Consider the following 22,524-nt stretch of genomic DNA (forward strand, 5'->3'; position numbering starts at 1 on the left):
TTCATAGGCACATGTAAGTATAATAGCCTGTAGTCACCTTTAGCATCATTATTATTATCATCGTCATCACTATCATCATCATTTTCGCTACATCTATATCTTATGCTTACTCGTCATATGAGGTGCGTAGTACAATCGTAGCATATATCGAGGATCGTGAGCTTATGAGCTCGGAGTGTCAATCATTTGAATACAACATACTCATATAGAGGATTTAAGAGTTTGGCCAAGGAACCATGCCTTATGAAAGAAGTTTAGCCTTACATACCTTTTCGTCGGACTATTCTACACTTGCACGTTTCCTTCCAATGCTAGCGTCTATACCTTCATTAATATCATAACAATGGCCATTAGTCATTCACATTATCCACATTATCTAGATTCCTTAATTTGCCTCTAATTTACCCATATTATGGTCATAACATCCAACTTCGTCCATTCGTCTAAAGTGTCTAGTTCATGATCTTAGTACCATTTATAATACATTCATATCACAACACAACAACATTCATGATTCAATTCAAACTATTCCTCAAAATGTCACTATTCATCATTCATGACCTACTTGTCCATATTTTCCACAATCCATGTATTTCAACTCTTCAATACCTTAAGCATCATGTAAAAATCATGAAACTTACCTTAGAAGTTGTAGGAACAAGCTTTGGTTAATAATGCTCCACTTTGACCAAAACCCTAGTTTTCCTCCATTTGGATTTTTCTTGACCTAGATGATCTTTGATGATGTTCTTACTCTTGATTCACCTTGTTTTATGTTGTTGATCCTTAAATATCCTTGAAAACTTATGAGATAAATGTAGAGAGATGATTCTAGACAGAAGTGGTGTAATGTAGAAATGAAATAAAACAAGTCTTGGTCCTCATATTTAATGAATTGAAAATCTGTGCCGAGGTGAACAGTGGTCGTCCATGGAGGTTTACGGTCTGTATTCTAGTTTACGGATCGTCCCTCGTGGTTGTCTATAACCCTAAGCAGAACCAGAAACTTTGGCTGCATGCATGGTGATTTACGACCATGGTTTACGGGCCGTAAATCACTTTACGGTCCGTCCACCAGGTCGTTTTTAACCATTTACTCGACTGGCAGAAAGTTGAAGTTTTTGCATGCCAATTTACGACCGCCAGTTTACGGACCGTATTCCATTTTACGGTCCGTATTTTGCACTTTACGACCACTGGGCAGTTTTGCCAACTTTCAACTTTTCACATTTCTCGACTTTTCATTCTAATCATTCTCGTCCATTTACGCACATTGCTCATGAAACATCATACACTCGCACTCCTCGCACACATCACTAGTTCGTTTACTAGTGTACCAACGGGAAATTTTCCGAGGTGTAACATATACATATAGCTATTTTGTGATATTACCGAGTCCTATTATCTCATTATACTTATGTATTGCTCTCATTCTGATTCTTCATGCATATATATATATATATATATATATATATATATATATATGAGGCACATTTGACAGTGGGTCACGATGTGGCCTTTGTTGTGGCGTTTATATTTATAAGGCGCATTTGCCAGGTGGTGACGATGTGGCCTTTGCTGTGGCGTTTATATATATAAGGCACATTTGACAGAGGGTGACGATGTGAGCTTGGTTGTGGCATTCCTATAGACATATCTATGTTTCCTGATATATAGTCATACGAACATATTCAGATGCACACGTTCACTGGCATGTCTCAAAGGTCATTCATGATTTTATGTACATGTTGATTTTATGCCTTACATACTCAGTACATTACTCGTACTGACATCCCTATTGCTCGGGGGGCTGCGTTCGTGCCCGCAGGTTTAGATAAGCGGAGAAGCGGTCCAACTTGATAGGACTTCCACCCCACAGTAGTCAGTGCGCTCCATTCGGTCCGGGGCTGCAGTTTGCTTTTGGTATGCTATTTTGACTTTTATATATGGGTATGATGGGAGCCTGTCCCGTCCTCTTTACAGCTTGTGCTCCATTAGGAGTCTGTAGACAAATGTATGTAGTTCGGATGTATGTAGCCATGACTGCTATTATTTTGTTGCACAACATGCGTAGCGACCCAGTTAGCTCACACTATTATTTTGCAGTACATATATATATATATATGTACATACGATTTCGAGTTATTGATACAGAGTTATAATGTCATCCTTTTGAGTCAGTATATTTTAGACATGGGTCATATATGGGCCACCCTATTGTTCAGTAAGCCCCAGGTACCAATTGAGGGGTGCTTGGTCATCTGAGGTCAAGCACTCATCACGACTCATCGATTGGGGTCGTGACAAGGATAGTGATTCTATTATGGCTAATTGTGTAGCCTTTTCATGATATTGTTGGTGTGCCCATGTGTGGTACTTTGATATTGATTTAATTATTGATATTGAACTCGTACATTGCACGCATTCTCATCCTTCATGATATATTGTTGATACATTGATGATACTTCAGGAAATAATGTTATGATCTGGGCTCAGTTGGATGAGAGTGACTTGAGGACCAATGTCCGATGTTTATCCCAGACTCTAGGATGAGTGGTAGCGATTGCCAAGGTTGTTGCCAGAATCGTGAGGTACATGGACTTCGTGGGTCCCCCATGTTTTGTGCTGCCGAGATGTGATGTTCCATCAACGGAGTACATATATACGGTGCATATGCATTGCATTCACATTCCATACATTATTGCATTGTACTATGGCTTCTATTGTGACGTACTTGTGATATACGAATTTAGATTGATATATTGAGACTTGACACATTTGAGTTTAGATGCTAAAACATAACTGATGATGTGTACTTGGTTACTGGCTCGTGTTTGACTTATAGCTTATTGATTTACCTGTTTATCTTACTTTATTGCCTTGATATATGTTAGCTAATCTTAGTCGGCCTATGATACCTGCTAGTACTTGTTGTTTGTACTGACCTGCACTTACTGCATTCTTTTATGAATGCAGAGTTCCAGGTGGGTTCGACCTCTACACCTCGTGGCTGATAGCTGTTCGAAGATATGTTGATTCGAGTTTTCAGGTGAGCAAGAGGATGTTCGCTGCTCGAAGATTCCTCTATCTACTAGCTGCCCGAAGATTCCTCTATCTACTATGTCCTTATTTCCGTTCTAAGACATACTTTTGAGACCATTGATGTATATTTATTACCTTCACACTTGTGGTATCTACTTAGAGGCTCTTGTATAGTTAGACCAAACTCTGGGTGGATTTGATGTATTTCCTTACTTCCATATGTTTCTATATCATTAACGTCAGACTTATATATTTTTATCTCTTTCGCTTATTTATTTATTTATTCATTTTTTAATAATTTTTGGGATAAGGGTTCGCTTACCAAGGTGGAAAAGGTAAGTGCCCACGCGACTTACCAAAACTGGGTCGTGCCAAATTTGCATTAGAGCCCTAGGTTACCGGTCTATAATACAAGAGTATGTCTAGTAGAATCTCGTGGATCAGTACCATGAGATCCGTACTTATCTACAAGAGGCTATAGGACATTTAGGAAACTTCACTTTCTTTCATTCTTTTGTGCTACTTTATTTTATTTGGTATTGTCACGACCCAACCCCGTGGGCCGTGACTAGTGCCCTAGCTGGACACCCATACACATCACTTACCAAATCGATATATCAAAGACTTATCCGTATTCGGCATACATTAAGCTATACAGATACTGGAATCAGATGTCGTCTTAAGCGGTCATATATAGCAAAATATCATAAAGAAGCCGACGAGGCTGGCGGAAAACACATCGCCCTAATATATACATCCATACCCACACACATGGGCCTTTTCGGCCATCACAGCAAACGGAACCGCTTAAGACACAAATCACAGACATAAACGAACAATAATGACCCATGACCCACATATATGTCTCCAGGCCTCTACAAACAACAACAGAAACATATGACGGGACAGGGCCCCGCCGTACCCCAAATAGTCATACATATATATATACAGAAACATGTACAATGAAAGATCTGTACTAAAAGTACGGGCTCCGGATCAAAGGAGCACTCCAAAGTAGCAGAATAGGTATCCTACACTGGCGGGTCACCAGAACGAACGTCTGTACCTGCGAGCATAAAACGCAGCCCCCGAAGAAAGAGGGTCAGTACGAAATAGGTACTGAGTATGTAAAGCAGGAAATACACTATCCAAAATCATAACGGAAATACCAAGTACGGAAAATGAGTATAAAAATCAATATACCAAGAAGCTCGGTTTAAAAAACAAATGATGCATATATAAGAGTCATGCATAGGGCTCAGGAACGTGGTCGCCACTCCGACACTGGCGCCACAACACATCATACTCCAGAAGGTTTCAAATCTCCGTACAATCCCGAACATATCGTATCATCATAGCACATCATAACATCATACACATCATATGCCATATCACATCATAACGCCGTATATAAGCGGTACCCGGCCCTATGGCAAAGGACTCGGGAAAAGTAACACATCATACTGCCGAATGTAACATAGTGCGCACGATAACAAAACCGGCCCGGGACCCGACAAACGATATAATAGTAGTATGCATGAGCAGAGTAGGGAGAAACCATATGCACATAAATCAAGACTCGATGGACATGTATACTTACCGACCCCAGAAGGCTCAGAAACAGGTTTCAGGTCAATCCGACTTAGTATGAGAAAGTTACGAGTGTTTGAAGTACAGAACGTTCTATAAGCATTTCAGAAGCCATTTTTGGAAAATTAAGGCCAAAATCATGTCAAGTACCTCTCGGATATTGTTATGGATCATATCAAATAGAAATTTTAGAATCATATGTACGCATCAAGTATGTCAAAGACTCGATGGAATAATCGCTCGTGCTAGCATTTGAAGGTTCAAGACTTTGGTCAAATCATTCATTTCACGAATACCATTCGGAAACATATTGGCCGAACTTCAGACATTATGGACACACATTGAAACCATACGAAACAGCTTATGGAAATCAAGAACGTTAGCCATCCTAGTGGCTCTAAGAATAAGAATCTTTTCGAAACCATACATATATATATATATCATATACTTATTTCATAAGGATCATGCCAAAGAAGAAAAGGTTAGGCCTTACATACCTCTCTCGCCTCCTAAGCTAATTCCAACTCAAGTCTCGGGCTCCCCAAGATCTACAATAACGTTATTAATTACCAAACGTTAGCTACAAGTACTTAGAAATTCAATTCTAACTAGCACTTGTCTACAGAAATTTCGGCAGCATCTCCCCTATAAATACAACAACCCCGAGAATCTAACTCGGCCAAATTTATCAACAACCATACCAACAATTATTTCAACAATACCAACAATCAATTTGAAACATATTCTAACATTAGTAACCCGCACAACATTCAAAACAATCCCACCAACTCCGCTCCACCCGAAACTATACAAATGCAACAAAAGCCACAACAATACATTTTCTTCCTTCAAATTCATAAACTACAACAACAATTCACACTTTAGCAACTTCACTTTCACAATTACATAAAACCGTATTAAAATCACATTAATTTCCTACAACACCCACAACCATTTTCAATGCCAATTTGGACCATTAAACTTCCATTTGCATCATAAGATCCACAACAACACAACTAACATACTAAATAAAATTTAATTCATCTCTTCCCGCTACACAACACCACACGGCCACAATGCTATACACATACCCACACGGCCACACACAACACACATTATTTCCATGCTTTTCATTCATTTTGACATACTACAACATACATAAACCTTGCATAACATATAAAAGAATATGAATTCTCACCTTTTCCCTTAATTTTTCCACTTGACTAGAATTTGGACTAGCAACAAAGAGTAGCTTTCTTGCTTTAACAATTATACCACATTGAAGAGGACCTTTGAATTAGTAGGAATACAAGGAGAATATATTTTTTTGGATCAAGATTGATGGCTCAATTTTTTTTTTCTTTTTCTTGTTCTTGGCCGAAATGGCCTTTCACTCTTGCTCTCACATTCTTTTTCTTGAATGTTCTTGAAATGAGGTGATAAATAATGAGCCACCCTTTTTATTTACTAGAGTTAAATTCCCAAGTGGGCCTTGGCCCATACCTTGGCCGGCCACACTTGGGCCTATTTCTTTTTTTTTCCTTTTTCAAGCCCAACTATCCCATGACTAATTTTTGTAATTCATGAAACTATTTTCCAAAATTCCAATTTTGCCCTTAGCCTTCCTCAATATTTCCGCATCAATATTTTCGTGAGCAACTTATGTATTAAATAAAATCAAAATATTGCCTTATCTCTTACTAGTCCAATTATCTCAAATTATCCGAATGTGCAAAAATACGGGATATAACATCCTCCCCCCCTTTAGAACATTCGTCCTCGAATGTTAAACTAGTCTTATAGGGTCTTGTAAGCATTTCAGGGGAGTTTCTTTTTATGGACAGCACATATAATTCATTCACCAATCAATATAACCAATTAAGGAATTTAGATTACCTGTAGGCATAGGAAACAAGTGGGGATACTTCTTCTTCATCTCGTCCTCCGCTTCCCAGGTCATTTCCTCTCGGTTATTGTTCCGCCACAAGACCTTAACAGAAGGCACAACTTTGGTACGCAGTCTCCTCACTTGACGATCCAAGATGGCTACAAGCTGTTCTTCGTAGGACAGCTCCTCTGTTACCTGGATATCTTCTATAGGAAATATTCTGGAAGGATCGCCAATACATTTGTGGAGCATTGGTACATGAAATACCGGATGTACTGCTTCCAAATCGGATGGTAAGTCTAACTCGTAGGCGACCTTGCCTATCTTTCGAACAATCTGATAAGGCCCAATATATCTCGGACTGAGCTTTCCTTTTCTGCCGAATCTCATTACACCCTTCATAGGTGACACTTTCAGAAATACCCAATCACCAATCTGGAACTCCAAGTGTCGACGTCGATTGTCTGCATATGATTTCTGTCAACTCTGGGCTGCTAATAACCGTTCCCGAATGAGTTTCACCTTATCGACTGCTTGCTGGATCATATCTGGACCAATTAGCTTAGTTTCACCCACATCGAACCAACCAATCGGAGATCTGCATTTTCTACCGTATAAGGCTTCATACGGTGCCATCTGGATACTGGAATAATAGCTATTATTATAAGCAAATTCAATAAGAGGCAAATGATCATCCCAGCTACTTCTGAAATCAATAACACAGGCCCGTAGCATATCTTCCAGCGTCTGAATAGTACGCTCGGCCTGTCCGTCAGACTGAGGATGGAATGCGGTGCTAAGACTCACCTGAGTATCCAATTCTTCCTGAAATGACCTCCAGAAATTAGCTATAAACTGAGCACCTCTGTCGGATAAAATAGATATAGGAACTCCATGAAGCCTTACTATCTCTTTAATATACAACCAGGCATAATCCTCAGCCAAATAGGTGGTCCTGACTGGAAGAAAATAGGCTGATTTTGTCAGCCTATCAACAATAATCCATATAGAATCATACCTTCGTAGAGTGCGCGGTAAACCTGTAATGAAATCCATATTAATTATTTCTCATTTCCAAGCTGGAATTTCCATTTCCTGTAACCCTCCAGGCTTCTGATGCTCGATCTTAACTTGCTGGCAATTTGGACACTGAGCAACGAACTCTGCGATGTCTCTTTTCATACCATCCCACCAATATAAACATCTGAGGTCAAGGTACATTTTTGTTGATCCGGGATGAACAGAATACCGAGCATAATGTGCCTCTTCCATAATCTGTCGCCGCAGCCCTACAACGTCAGGTACACATACCCTGCCTCCATATAATAATACTCCGTCAAGTGAAATCTCGAACTGGGTCTTCTCCTTATCTAGGGCTGCATCTCTGTACTATACTAGAATAGGATCCTTGTATTGGCATCGTTTTACTTCTTCCATAATAGACGATTCAGCAACTTCTCGGACAGAAACCCCAATATTCCCAGAATCAGCCAAACAGACTCCAAGACTGGCTAGTTGATGAATTTCACGAACTAATTCTTTCCTTTCTGGCTGTACGTCGATCAAACTGCCCATAGACTAGCGGCTAAGTGCATCTGCTACAACATTGGCTTTCCCAGGATGATATAAAATGTCAACGTCATAATCTTTCAATAACTCGAGCCATCTTCTTTGCCGCAAATTCAAGTCCTTTTGCTTAAAAATGTACTGAAGGATTTTGTGATCCGTATAAATATCAACATGAACCCCATATAAGTAATGCCGCCATATCTTCAAAGCATGAATTACAGCAACTAGTTCCAGATCATGAGTAGGATAATTTCTCTCGTGCGGTTTGAGCTGTCGGGAGGCATAGGCTATAACTCGACCATGCTGCATTAATACAAAACCTATACCAATACCGGAAGCATCACAATAAATGACATACCCGTCTGACCCCTCGGGAAGAGTTAGAACCGGAGCTGTAATCAACTTTTCCTTCAGCAACTGGAAGCTGCGTTCACAAGCATCGGTCCACTGAAATTTTGCTGCCTTCTGAGTTAGCTTCGTTAATGGTGCTGCAATCGAAGCAAAATTCTCCACAAACCTCCTGTAATACCCTGCTAAACCCATAAAACTGCGTACCTCAGTCGGCGTCGTAGGCCTAGGCCAATTCTTTACGGCCTCGATCTTCTGTGTATCAACCCGAATACCATCTGCTTCGACGATATGCCCCAAGAATGCCACTGAAGTTAACCAGAATTCACATTTGGAGAATTTAGCATATAATTTTTGTTGCCGGAGTGTGCCGAGTACTGTCCTCAGATGATCTGAATGCTCTTCTGCTGATCGTGAATAAACCAGAATATCATCAATAAACACGATCACAAACATGTTTAGAAACGGCCTGAATACCCGGTTCATCAAATACATAAACACTGCTGGGGCGTTGTTCAACCCGAAAGACATCACTCTGAACTCATAATGCCCGTATCGGGTCCTGAAAGCAGTCTTTGGAATATCTACCTCTCGTACCCGCACCTGATGATAACCCGAGCGCAAATCTATCTTCGAAAAATATTTAGCACCCTGCAACTGGTCGAATAAATCATCAATTCGGGGGAGGGGATATTTATTCTTTATAGTCACCTTATTCAGCTGTCTGTAATCAATACACATCCTCAGCGATCCGTCTTTCTTACTTACAAACAATACCGGTGCTCCCCAAGGTGACGTACTGGGTCTGATGAAGCCTTTTTCTAATAAATCTTTCAGCTGCTCCTTCAATTTTTTCAATTCTGCAGGTGCCATTCTGTAAGGAGGAATAGATATAGGCTGAGTATCTGGCAGCACGTCTATCGTGAACTCGATCTCCCGTTCAGGTGGAAGACCCGGAAGCTCATCCGGAAAAACATTTGGAAATTCACTGACTACTGGAACTGACTGGAGAGTAGGTGTTTCCGCTTTAATATCATGCACGCGAACCAAATGATAAATGTACCCTTTTTGAATCATCTTCCTGGCCTTGAGGTATGAAATAAACTTACCCCTTGGCGATGCTGTATTTCCTGCCCATTCTATAACTGGTTCCCCTGGAAACTGGAAGCGGACTACCTTTTTCTGACAATCAACATTTGCATAACAAGAAGCTAACCAATCCATGCCCATAATAACATCGAATTTAGTCATATCAAGCTCTATCAAATCGGCCTTGGTGCATCGGCCACATATAATTACTGAACAATCCTTATATACCTGCCTTGCTATAATAAAATCCCCGACCGGTGTAGCTACCTCGAACGGTTCTATCGGTTCAGGTGTTATCCCAATTTTACTAGCGACAAGAGGAGAAATATATGATAAGGTAGAACCTGGGTCGATCAATGCATATACATCTTGGGAGAAGACCAATAATGTACCTGTAACTACATTTGGCGACGCCTCCTGATCCTGTCGGCTGGCCAAGGCATATATGCGGTTCGAAAGACCGCTAGAATCAGAAACTCCGCCAGGACCTCTACCGCGGCCTGCTGGTGCTGGCATACCCCGCCCCATAGGGCGCATAGCAACAGAAGTGGAGGATGAACCCGCAGCTGATCCCGTCGGCTGAGCTGCACCACCGGAACCACCCGCCAACGGACAATCTCTCATAATATGGCCCTGGCGGCCACAAGAGAAACAGGCACCCGTGGCTCGATAACACTCTCCTGGGTGAGACCTCCCACAATAAGAACACCGAGGCATAGGTGGCCTCGCCTGGCTGGAACCTCTGCTCACCTGCGAACCTACCACTCTGGAACTCTGGCCTGCTCCTAAGTGCCTTGCACCATCAGATCGCCTGCCTGTAGACTGTGGATGTGTACTCCGGCCTGACTGAGGAGGATATCTGCTACACTGCTGCTGAGGCTGCCCGCCTCGAAACTCTCCGGAATGTCCAGCAAATCTAGCCCTCTTGGGCTGCCTCCTATCACGATCTCTATCAGGCTGGCCCCCTCTATGCCGGTCCTCCATTCCTTGCGCATATGCCTGTAACCGGGCAATGTCCATACCAGTCTGCGTTGCCATCGTCATGCAGCTATCCACTAAATAACGGTCCATTCCTATCACATACCGATGCATCCTGTCAGCCATATCAGCTACAATGGTAGGCGCATATCTGGCTAGGGAGTCAAATTCTAGGTTGTACTCTCGAACACTCCTGCCCCGCTGTCTCAGCTGTAAAAATCTATCAACCCTCGCTCGCCGCATCTCGGGAGGCAGAAAATGGCCGAGAAAGGCAGCTATAAACTCGTCCCACACAGCTGGAGGAGCATCCTCGCCTCTAGACAGCTCCCAGGACTCATACCAATTGATCGCTACATCCCGCAGTCTATGTGAAGCCAGCTCGACAGACTCAGTCTCAGAAGCCCTGACTAGTCTCAGCGTACGCTGCATCTGTCGAATAAAATCCTGGGGATCCTCCTCGGGCTTAGACCCGTAGAACTCTGGGGGATTACAGGTCAAGAAATCACGAACCCTCAAACTGTTGTGTTTGTCTACATCATCACCCCTAGCCCGCGTCTGCGAGCCTGTCCTGCTACTAATCTCGTCAATAGCTGTACCGCATCTCTCATCGCCTTGTCCTCCGCCCCTGGCTGAGGAGCTGGAGGCTCGGGCGCTGGGGCCTCTGGAGCTAGTGGTGGAGCCGCCCCGTGATCCATGGTGGCAGCGACTGCTGCTCCAGGCTTCTCTAATGGTAGGGGTGTAGCAGAACCCGCTGACTGGGGCATAACCTCGGGCATAGTCTGGGCACGGGCCTTGGTAACTCTCTGGGCCTGGCTAATCTCCCCAACAGCTGCTGACTTGCCCTTCTGGGCAGCCGTCGCTTTTCTCGGAGGCATCGCTGAAAACATAACATTTCGTCAGAAAGGAACCATCCTAATAATACAGTTCTATCGCACGATCTAAGATCGAAAGAAAGGTAACATCCTAAATGTCCTGTAGCCTCCTTTTTATAGATGTGGTGCACAACACACCGATAAACAAGACTCTACTAGACACGGCCTGTAGACATTCCGAGGACACACCGCTCTGATACCACTTTTGTCACGACCCAACCCCGTGGGCCGTGACTAGTGCCCTAGCTGGACACCCATACACATCACTTACCAAATCGATATATCAAAGACTTATCCGTATTCAGCATACATTAAGCTATACAGATACTGGAATCAGATGTCGTCTTAAGCGGTCATATATAGTCCAAATATATACGAGCAATAAACGAACCGCTTAAGACACAAATCACATACATAAACGAACAATAATGACCCATGACCCACATATATGTCTACAGGCCACTACAAACAACAACAGAAACATATGACGGGACAGGGCCCCGCCGTACCCCAAATAGTCATACATATATATATATATACAGAAACATGTACAATGAAAGATCTGTACCAAAAGTATGGGCTCCGGATCAAAGGAGCACTCCAAAGTAGAAAAATAGGTATCCTACATTGGCGGGTCACCAGAACGAACGTCTGTACCTGCGGGCATGAAAGGCAGCCCCCGAAGAAAAGGGGTCAGTACGAAATAGGTACTGAGTATGTAAAGCAGGAAATACACTATCCAAAATCATAACGGAAATACCAAGTATGGAAAATGAGTATAAAAATCAATATACCAAGAAGCTCGTTTTAAAACACAAATGATGCATATATAAGAGTCATGCATAGGGCTCAGCAACGTGGTCGCCACTCCGACACTGGCGCCACAACACATCATACTCCAGAAGGTTTCAAATCTCCGTACAATCCCGAACATATCGTATCATCATAGTACATCATAACATCATACACATCATATGCCATATCACATCATAAAGCCGTATATAAGCTGTACCCAGCCCTATGGCAAAGGACTCGGGAATCGTAACACATCATACTGCCGAATGTAACATAGTGCGCACGATAACAAAACCGGCCCGGGACCCGGCGAACGATATAATAGTAGTATGGACGAGCAGAGTAGTGAGAAAACATATGCACATAAATCAAGACTCAATGGATATGTATACTTACCGACCCCTGAAGTCTCAGAAACAGGTTTCAGGTCAATCCGACTTAGTATGAGAAAGTTTCGAGTGTTTGAAGTACAGAACGTTCTATAAGCATTTCAGAAGCCATTTTTGGAAAATTAAGGCCAAAATCATGTCAAGTACCTCTCGGATATTGTTATGGATCATATCAAATAGAAATTTTAGAATCACATGTACGTATCAAGTATGTCAAAGACTCGATGGAATAATCGCTCGTGATAGCATTTGAAGGTTCAAGACCTTGGTCAAATCATTCATTTCTCGAATACCATTTGGAAACATATTGGCCGAACATCAGACATTATGGACACGCATTGAAACCATACAAAACAGCTTATGGAAATCAAGAACGTTAGCCATCCTAGTGGCTCTAAGAATAAGAATCTTTTCGAAACCATACATATATATATATATATATATATCATATACTTATTTCATAAGGATCATGCCAAAGAAGAAAAGGTTAGGCCTTACATACCTCGCTCGCCTCCTAAGCTAATTCCAACTCAAGTCTCGGGCTCCCCCCAAGATCTACAATAACGTTATTAATTACCAAACGTTAGCTACAAGTACTTAGAAATTCAATTCTAACTAGCACTTGTCTACAGAAATTTCGGCAGCATCTCCCCTGTAAATACAACAACCCCGAGAATCTAACTCGGCCAAATTTATCAACAACCATACCAACAATTATTTCAACAATACCAACAATCAATTTGAAACATATTCTAACATTAGTAACCCGCACAACATTCAAAACAATCCCACCAACTCCGCTCCACCCGAAACTATACAAATGCAACAAAAGCCACAACAATACATTTTCTTCCTTCAAATTCATAAACTACAACAACAATTCACAGTTTAGCAACTTCACTTTCACAATTACATAAAACCGTATTAAAATCACATTAATTTCCTACAATTAATGTTGGTAAAAGTTGGGTTTTGTCTATGACTAATTTCTAAACTATTGGTTTAGTGACTATTTATGGTAAAAGAAACTAAGGTTGTGCCCCCGTTAGATAGGGTGTATGATCATGGGTATTGACCTTGATATACTTGGAATGGATCATTATATGAATGCACTTAATCTTTATGTGAATCTCTACTATTTCCCAACAAATAAAGATTATATCTTTCTATGATTTCCCAAATATAAGAAAGTGATTATGAAGAACGATTAATCATGCCAAGTAAACTCCTCTTTTTCCTAAGTGAATTTATTAAACAAAGTTTAAAGCTTTGAGTTCTTGTTAATTATTCTTACCAACCCTAATTAATTTCCCAAATAAATTAAGGTTTATGGCTTTAATCAATGTTTGCAACCATTAATTATGAATGAAGAATGAAGAATAATCAAACCCTAATAATCCATTATGTGTATATCAATCACAACACCCAATCACAAAACACCCATCATTGGGTTCACAACCCTAGTAAGGAAATTTAGCTACTCATGACAAAGAACAAGAAATAAGAAATTGAAGAATTCATAAATACTTACTTTGGAATAATAAAAGAATTGGTAATACTTGAATTGATGTTTGAATCGTCAAAAACTAGAGAGAAGTTTTTGTTCTAAGTCAAGAGACAAAAATATATTGAATGGTGACTATTAAAACCCTACAATGACTATTTATAGGTTTTGAAAATACATAAGTTACAGATTTTGCACTTCAGTCCCGTCATGATGAAATACGGTCCGTAAATCACTTTACGGACCGTAAACATGGTTTACGCCCAACTCGTTCTCTCAGCTGTGTGCAACTTATCCTTCCAAAATACGGACCGTAAAGTGGTTTACGGTCCGTAAACTGCTTGGTCGTAATTCAACATCTGATACTTCGACTTTCTGCCAGATGCTCAACTGATTAAATACATGATGGAATACGGACCGTAAACTGAAATACGGTCTGTAAACCTAGCTCGTAAACCACCATCTTCTCAGCTTGACTTTCTGGTTATGTTATCCTTAAACACGACCATGGAATACGGCCCGTATTGTAGAATACGGACCGTAAACATCACTTTACGACCTGGTTCTGCACTTCAACTGTGATTGTGCCGAATCTGTTCCTTTACCTGAAAAACACTAAAAACCACGTAAAATCACATAGGCTTGCTTAAAAACAAGTAAAACTTAGAGTCAAAAAGCATCGATTGTGGCGTAAAACTACGCCACATCAACACCCCCAACTTAAAGTATTTTCTTGTCCTCAAGCAGGCCATACCATACAACGACTCAATCTAACACTTAGATATTATAAAATAACAATGTCTACATCGGTTTTGACTTGGAACTTTTGGCATGCATGTTCCCTTTCAACTGACCACCCCAACTGTAATTTGTAAAGCAATATACACACTTGAAGAACGTTATGACTAATCATGAAGCTTTTATACATGAGATCACATTATCGAACATGCTTTTGTGCACACAAACGCTACTTTCGGCAGTCACTTTATTTTGTTCAATTCTCATCCTTATGCCCTCACATAGACCAAAGAATGTCCCAACACATGTATATACAACAAGAATGGGACGAAGATGAAAGAGAAGAGAAAACACTCACACTCACAAAGAAATTCATATCGACACATGCAAATACCATAGGCTTGCCCTTATTTTCTATGTTTTCATCCTAGGCTCGTTCGGTTGTGATCACATTAGCACTTGTTTCAGCTTGTAATGTAGGCTTCGGGACGGGTAGGATATTTTTTGGGTATTAGTGACTCACCCTCCTTGACACTACAACATCTCTTTACCTTGATTCGCCTCTTTTCTTTCCAACCCCTTTATTTTCTTTCACGTTTTTCGACCTCGAGGTGGTTTTATTCCTATCCAACTAGAAATTCTTTTTGTGTTTAAATTTTTCTGATGATGATTTTTATTTTTTTTGGATTTATTTAGTATCAACTACCACATCGACTCTCTATTAGCAAATTCCACCACCCCCAACCTTTGTTCTCAACATCCACTTCACATTTGATTTACCCCCAACTTAGGCGCTTGGCCTCGTCTATCTAGTAGCATCAAGGAGGGAACGGGTGCGAAGATGGGTAAATTTCACAACGGGTGAGGTTTCATTCGGCTAACCAAGAAAAAGGTCAAAAAGGCTCAAAAAGGGACAACTAGTGATATTTTCAGCTTTTGGAGAGGCTTATTTAGGCACAGTGACTTAACACAAAGAAAGCCTACGATCCTATCACAACCAAACTAACTTTCGTATTTCAAACAAGACCAACCAGGCAAGTTCTAGATTATACATGCGTAAACAGAATTAAACTAACGACTCACACTCACATCGGCATAAGGACAATCATTTTTACACTTGTGACCTCCTAAGTAATCATTCCTCACACACAACACCCCAATAATCACAATGTCATATCAAGAATCAATCATGTCAGACTATAACTGTTCTAAGTATGCATTTTTCAAAAATTCTGAGGGGTCCAAATTTTCAACAAACTACAACACATGCCATTAGTTACAAAGTAACACCAAATAAGTCAAAATTATTCTATTCAACCTAAGCAACATCCTAAACATGCCAGTTTCAACAAAATAAAACCCCCCTCAGGAAAATAAAACCCCCCTCAGGAAAAGAACTCTGGCAAAGAAAAGCCGAGGGGGTTCCTAAACACCTATTTACACTATTCTACTATCAATTAGTCCCACCCCCAACTCAAGAATCAAGCACTGTCTCAGTACTTCAGTTATAAGAATGAGGGAAAGGAAATGGTACCTTGTTGCTGGGAGCACCTCATGACTGGCCTGCCGCATCTGGCGGTAGACTGGAGGGCTCTCCTGGTTGGCGCTGCGGCTCAACTAGTGACTGAAAGATCGCCTGCTGCAGGTCCTCCTTTTCACTCCTCTTTAATCTCCTAGCCAACTCCTCCATGTCCTCGGATGAGGCAAGAACCCTTTTTCCAGTATTGCGAACAGAGGGTTCGGCCTCCTCCGTCTCCTCCTCAGAATCCAGCAAGTCCAGCACCTTGAATATGGTAGGAAAAATGGGTTGTGGTGCTGGTGCTGGTGTGGCTATCATCCCGTGCCCCTTGAGTGTTTCAAGCTCCTTCTTCAGCTTCTCCAACTCACTCCTCAAGGAACTAGACTCCCCACCGGGTGCGGTCTGCTCTCGAGTCAACAATCTCACCTCAAAGCTGTCAAGCCTAGCCTGATACACCTCGTGCTTTTTCTCAAACTCAGCACGAATCTCTGTGGTCACCTCAGTAACCAGCTGCTGCACTATTTTCTTCACCATCGGCCTGAATTGTAGCAAGATTTTGTCTACTTGACTTTTGGTCCGCACCGCTTTAATTGCAATCTGGCTGTAGTTAGCAGGACTGAAGTGCAGCAATCCCAGCTCTGGATCAGCTTGCTCGACTGTCACCGCAGCAGTGGCGGACCCCGAAGGATGATCTTGTGTGACCGTAGGTGGTGGTGGAGTTCTTGCCTCAGAACTACCAAGTGTGGCAGCGGCCTCCTGAGCATGGACAGTCCCAGAAACACCTGTCGTGGTAACCTCAGGCCCAGTAGTAGCAGCACCAAAATCGGACCCTACTGGATCAATCCCATAACCACGGCTCGGACTCAACTCTAACTCAGTGTCGTCGTCATCACCGGACTGATCTTCCTCCCGGTCCTTTTTGCTTACCGGCTTGTTTTTCCTCCAATCCCCTACATGTGCGGCGGTGATGGTACCGTCCCAATCTGGGAGCCGAACTATCTTTGCCCGTCGACATAATTCCGTGATCAGACACGGAAAGACCATGTTTTGGTTGGGCTTTTGTGCCCTCACATGCAGCTCCTCATCCATTAACTCGCCAATATCCATCGGGTACCATGATATGAAGGAGGCAATAGTTACTGCCTGACTGGTGGACATGGTATTATCTGCCTGGGTTGGCGTGATCCTGTACCGCAGCAACGTCCACCAGAATTTAGCCTCCTCCAACTGTAGCAGAATGAAGAATAATCAAACCCTAATAATCCATTATGTGTATATCAATCACAACACCCAATCACAAAACACCCATCATTGGGTTCACAACCCTAGTAAGGAAATTTAGATACTCATGACAAAGAAACTTGGTAGCTTCATCCCTTTCCTAGCCTGAAAAGTCACTTCTTCATTGTTGACTCGAAACTTGATTTCATTTTTTTCAGAATCCATCAAAGCCCTCCCTGTAGCAAGGAAAGGCCTCCGCAGAATGATAGGAATGTCCCGATCAACAGCACAGTCAAGAATCACAAAGTCAGCGGGCAACAAAAACTCACCAACCCGCACAATCACATCATCAACCACCCCAACAGGTCTTTTGATAGAACTATCAGCCATCTGCAACCTCATCGTAGTCGGCCGTGGCATTCCCAATCCTGATTGCTTATATATAGCAAGGGCCATCAAATTAATACTCGCCCCATTATCACACAAAGCGCGAGAAAAGTCATGGTACCCAATAGAACAAGGAATGGTGAATGCCCCAGGATCTCCCTTTTTCTGAACAGTTGTGGTTGAGATAATAGAACTCACAGTGTGAGTCAAACTCACGGTTTCATGTTGAACCGTCTTCTTCTTAGTCAACAACTCCTTCAGATATTTCGCAAAACCGGGCATCTCTTTGACAGCTTCCAAGAAGGGAAAATTCAGAGATAACTGTTTCAGCTGATCATAAAACTTTTCAAACTTTGCATCTTCATTCTTCTTTACCAACCTCTGAGGAAAAGGAGGTTTATCTTTGAAAAACTGGGTCAAAAGGCGGAGAGACCCTTTTACAGCCTTCTTACTTGTGTCATCAGCTTCTCTCACCATCTCTGGAATATCAGCAACCTTCTTGTCAGTAGCCTCTTATCAGCAATAATGGGTGTTTCAGACTGCACCTCATTCTCTTCATTTATCTGCTCAAGATCAGTCACCTCCTCAGCAGCCCCCTGTATTGTTTTGCCACTTCTAGTAGTGATGGCAAATGCGCGGTCTATACCGCCTCCCCCATTCTTGGGATTTGGAATAGTGTCACTCGGAAGTCCTCCCTTTTTAGGAGGGTGATGCTCTCTGGATATATCCCTCATCTGCGACTCAAGCTTCTGAATAGCTGCTGTATGAGAACCCACTGTCTCTGTCAGCCCAGATAAAGTCCTTTCAGACTTCGATGGATTAGCCAGAATCTTCTCAAGCATTGCTTCAACTTTTGAACTACCCTGCTCTGTCGACTGCCCTTTTGGTGGTATATAAGGATTGGAACTCTTGTTCCCAAAATTGTTGTTGTTGTTGTAGCTCCCTTGGTTCGCACCACCATAGTTATTGTTGTAGTTCCGAGAGTTGTTGTAAGCACCTTGACCTTGCTGAGGTCTCCATTGATTCTGATTTTGATAGCCACCTTGGTAATTCTGTCTTTGATAACTCCCTTGAGAGTTATTAACATAATTGGCATATTCAACCTGCATGGGTGGCCCATCAAGGAATGGAACATCATGAGCATGGTACATCCCTTTTGGCCAAACTACATCATCCTCACAAACATTTACTTTTTTGATCTAAGATTCATCGAACTTCTTCGTCAGCAAGGAAATATTTGTTGCAAGCTCTGCCAATGTTTGTTGGGTATCCTGATTTTCCTTCACTATATTCTGGAGCATAGCACTACCATATGGTACCACTTCAGCATTGTTTGAGAGCCAAGCCTGATTATGAGTTGTCAGCTTGTTAAGTATGGTGGTCACTCATCGAAAGGTCTTGTTCATAAAACACCCATCAGCTGCATTGTTAGCTACTGACTGTGTCACTGGATCTAACCCTATGTAGAACTTCTCCATCAATATATTTTCCGGAAAACCATGATTAGGGCTCTTCTGCAAATACTCTTTGAACCTCTCCCAGGCTTCATATAGTTGTTCCCCCGGTCGCTGCTTGAATTCATAAATCGTGTCGCGAATCTCAGCCTTCTTGCTAGGGGGGTACCACTTTGTAAGAAAAACAGCTACCATTTCTGCCCATGATGTAATCGAATTTCGGGGCAGCTTCTCGAACCATGTTCTTGCCTCCCCAGCTAAGGAATATTTGAATAACCTCAACCGAATAGCATCTTGTGGAACATTTTTCTGGATATGATTAGCACACACATCCACAAAATTCTGCAAATGACGTTGAGGGTCATTCTCGGTAGAGTTCCGAATGTATCCCTCAAGTTTCAACAGCTGGTATAAAGATGAGTCAATTTTGACTGTAGCAGCTCCAACTCGAGGTTGAACAATAGCAGATGCATAGTCCTCCTCTTGGACGAGTTCAGAAAAAATATTCTCATCATCAGATTCATTCGCCTGATTGTTCAACCGATTCACCTGATTACCAGCACGCTGATTCTGCTGATTTTGATTCATGTTCACCTAGTTTACACAGAATAGAAAACAAGGTGTGATGGAATAAGCAAAATACTTTAATCAAAGAAAACACTATTTAGTAATTTCAAATTCGTAGTCCCCGGCAACGGCGCCAAATTTTGATACGCTCAAATTAAGCCTATTATTGGTATAACGCGGACGTTGTCAAATATAGTAACCCAACAAGGTTGGGGTCGAATCCCACAGGGAATATGGTGTGAAAAGGTTACTAAAGTCGTAAATGCTAAGTTCTAGGTCTAATATCTTAATCCGATAATGTTGGTAAAAGTTGGGTTTTGTCTATGACTAATTAATGGTTTAGTGACTATTTATGGTAAAAGAAACTAAGGTTGTGTCCCCGTTAGATAGGGTGTATGATCATGGGTATTGATCTTGATATACTTGTAATGGATCATTATATGAATGCACCTAATCTCTATGTGAATCTCTACAATTTCCCAATAAATAAAGATTATATCTTTCTATGATTTTCCCAAATATAAGAAAGTGATTATGAAGAACGATTAATCATGCCAAGTAAACTCCTCTTATTCCTAAGTGAATTTATTAAAAAAAGTTTGAAGCTTTGAATTCCTGTTAATTATTCTTACCAATCCTAATTATTTTCCAAAGTAAATTAAGGTTTATGGCTTTAATCAATGTTTGCAACCATTAATTATGAATGAAGAATGAAGAATAATCAAACCCTAATAATCCATTATGTGTATATCAATCACAACACCCAATCACAAAACACCCATCATTGGGTTCACAACCCTAGTAAGGAAATTTAGCTACTCACGACCTGGTTCTGCACTTGAACTGTGATTGTGCCGAATCTGTTCCTTTACCTGAAAAACACTAAAAACCACGTAAAATCACATAGGCTTGCTTAAAAACAAGTAAAACTTAGAGTCAAAAAGCATCGATTGTGGCGTAAAACCACACCACATCAACACCCCCAACTTAAAGTATTTTCTTGTCCTCAAGAAGGCCATACCACACAACGACTCAATCTAACACTTAGATATTATAAAATAACAATGTCTACATCGGTTTTGAGTTGGAACTTTTGGCATGCATGTTCCCTTTCAACTGACCACCCCAACTGTAATTTGTAAAGCAATATACACACTTGAAGAACGTTATGACTAATCATGAAGCTTCTATACATGACATCACATTATCGAACATGCTTTTGTGCACACAAACGCTACTTTCGGCAGTCACTTTATTTTGTTCAATTCTCATCCTTATGCCCTCACATAGACCAACGAATGTCCCAACACACGTATATACAACAAGAATGGGACGAAGATGAAAGAGAAGAGAAAACACTCACACTCACAAAGAAATTCATATCGACACATGCAAATACCATAGGCTTGCCCTTATTTTCTATGTTTTCATCCTAGGCTCGTTCGGTTGTGATCACATTAGGACTTGTTTCAGCTTGTAATGTAGGCTTCGGGACGGGTAGGATACTTTTTGGGTATTAGTGACTCACCCTCCTTGACACTACAACATCTCTTTACCTGGATTCGCCTCTTTTCTTTCCAACCCCTTTATTTTCTTTCACGTTTTTCGACCTCGAGGTGGTTTTATTCCTATCCAACTAGCAATTCTTTTTGTGTTTAAATTTTTCTGATGATGATTTTTTTTTTTGGATTTATTTAGTGTCAACTACCACATCGACTCTCTATTAGCAAATTCCACCACCCCCAACCTTTGTTCTCAACATCCACTTCACATTTGATTTACCCCCAACTTAGGTGCTTGGGCTCGTCTATCTAGTAGCATCAAGAAGGGAACGGGTGCGAAGATGGGTAAATTTCACAACGGGTGAGGTTTCATTCGGCTAACCAAGAAAAAGGTCAAAAAGCCGCAAAAAGGGACAACTAGTTATATTTTCAGCTTTTGGAGAGGCTTATTTAGGCACAGTGACTTAACACAAAGAAAGCCTACGATCCTGTCACAACCAAACTAACTTTCGTATTTCAAACAAGACCAACCAGGCAAGTTCTAGATTATACATGCGTAAACAGAATTAAACTAACGACTCACACTCACATCGGCATAAGGACAATCATTTTTACACTTGTGACCTCCTTAGTAATCATTCCTCACACACAACACCCCAATAATCACAATGTCATATCAAGAATCAATCATGTCAGACTATAACTATTCTAAGTATGCATTTTTCAAAAATTCTGAGGGGTCCAAATTTTCAACAAACTACAACACATGCTATTAGTTACAAAGAAACACCAAATAAGTCAAAATTATTCTATTCAACCTAAGCAACATCCTAAACATGCCAGTTTCAACAAAATAAAACCCCCCTAAGGAAAATAAAACCCCCCTCAGGAAAAGAACTCTGGCAAAGAAAAGCCGAGGGGGTTCCTAACCACCTATTTACACTATTCTACTATCAATTAGTCCCACCCCCAACTCAAGAATCAAGCACTGTCTCAGTGCTTCAGTTATAAGAATGAGGGAAAGGAAATGGTACCTTGTTGCTGGGAGCACCTCATGACTGGCCTGCCGCAT

General features: G+C 41.3%; 1 non-coding gene across 1 annotated transcript; it reads left to right on the forward strand.

The window, feature by feature from the left end:
• Nucleotides 1-19,423: 19,423 nt before the first annotated feature.
• Nucleotides 19,424-19,529, forward strand: LOC132620628 (small nucleolar RNA R71). Its single transcript, XR_009575067.1, has one exon. It is a non-coding gene; the product is annotated as a small nucleolar RNA R71 (small nucleolar RNA).
• The last annotated feature ends 2,995 nt before the right edge of the window (nt 19,530-22,524 follow it).

Source organism: Lycium barbarum, chromosome 11 (genome assembly GCF_019175385.1).
Source record: "Lycium barbarum isolate Lr01 chromosome 11, ASM1917538v2, whole genome shotgun sequence".
Taxonomy (NCBI): domain Eukaryota; kingdom Viridiplantae; phylum Streptophyta; class Magnoliopsida; order Solanales; family Solanaceae; genus Lycium; species Lycium barbarum.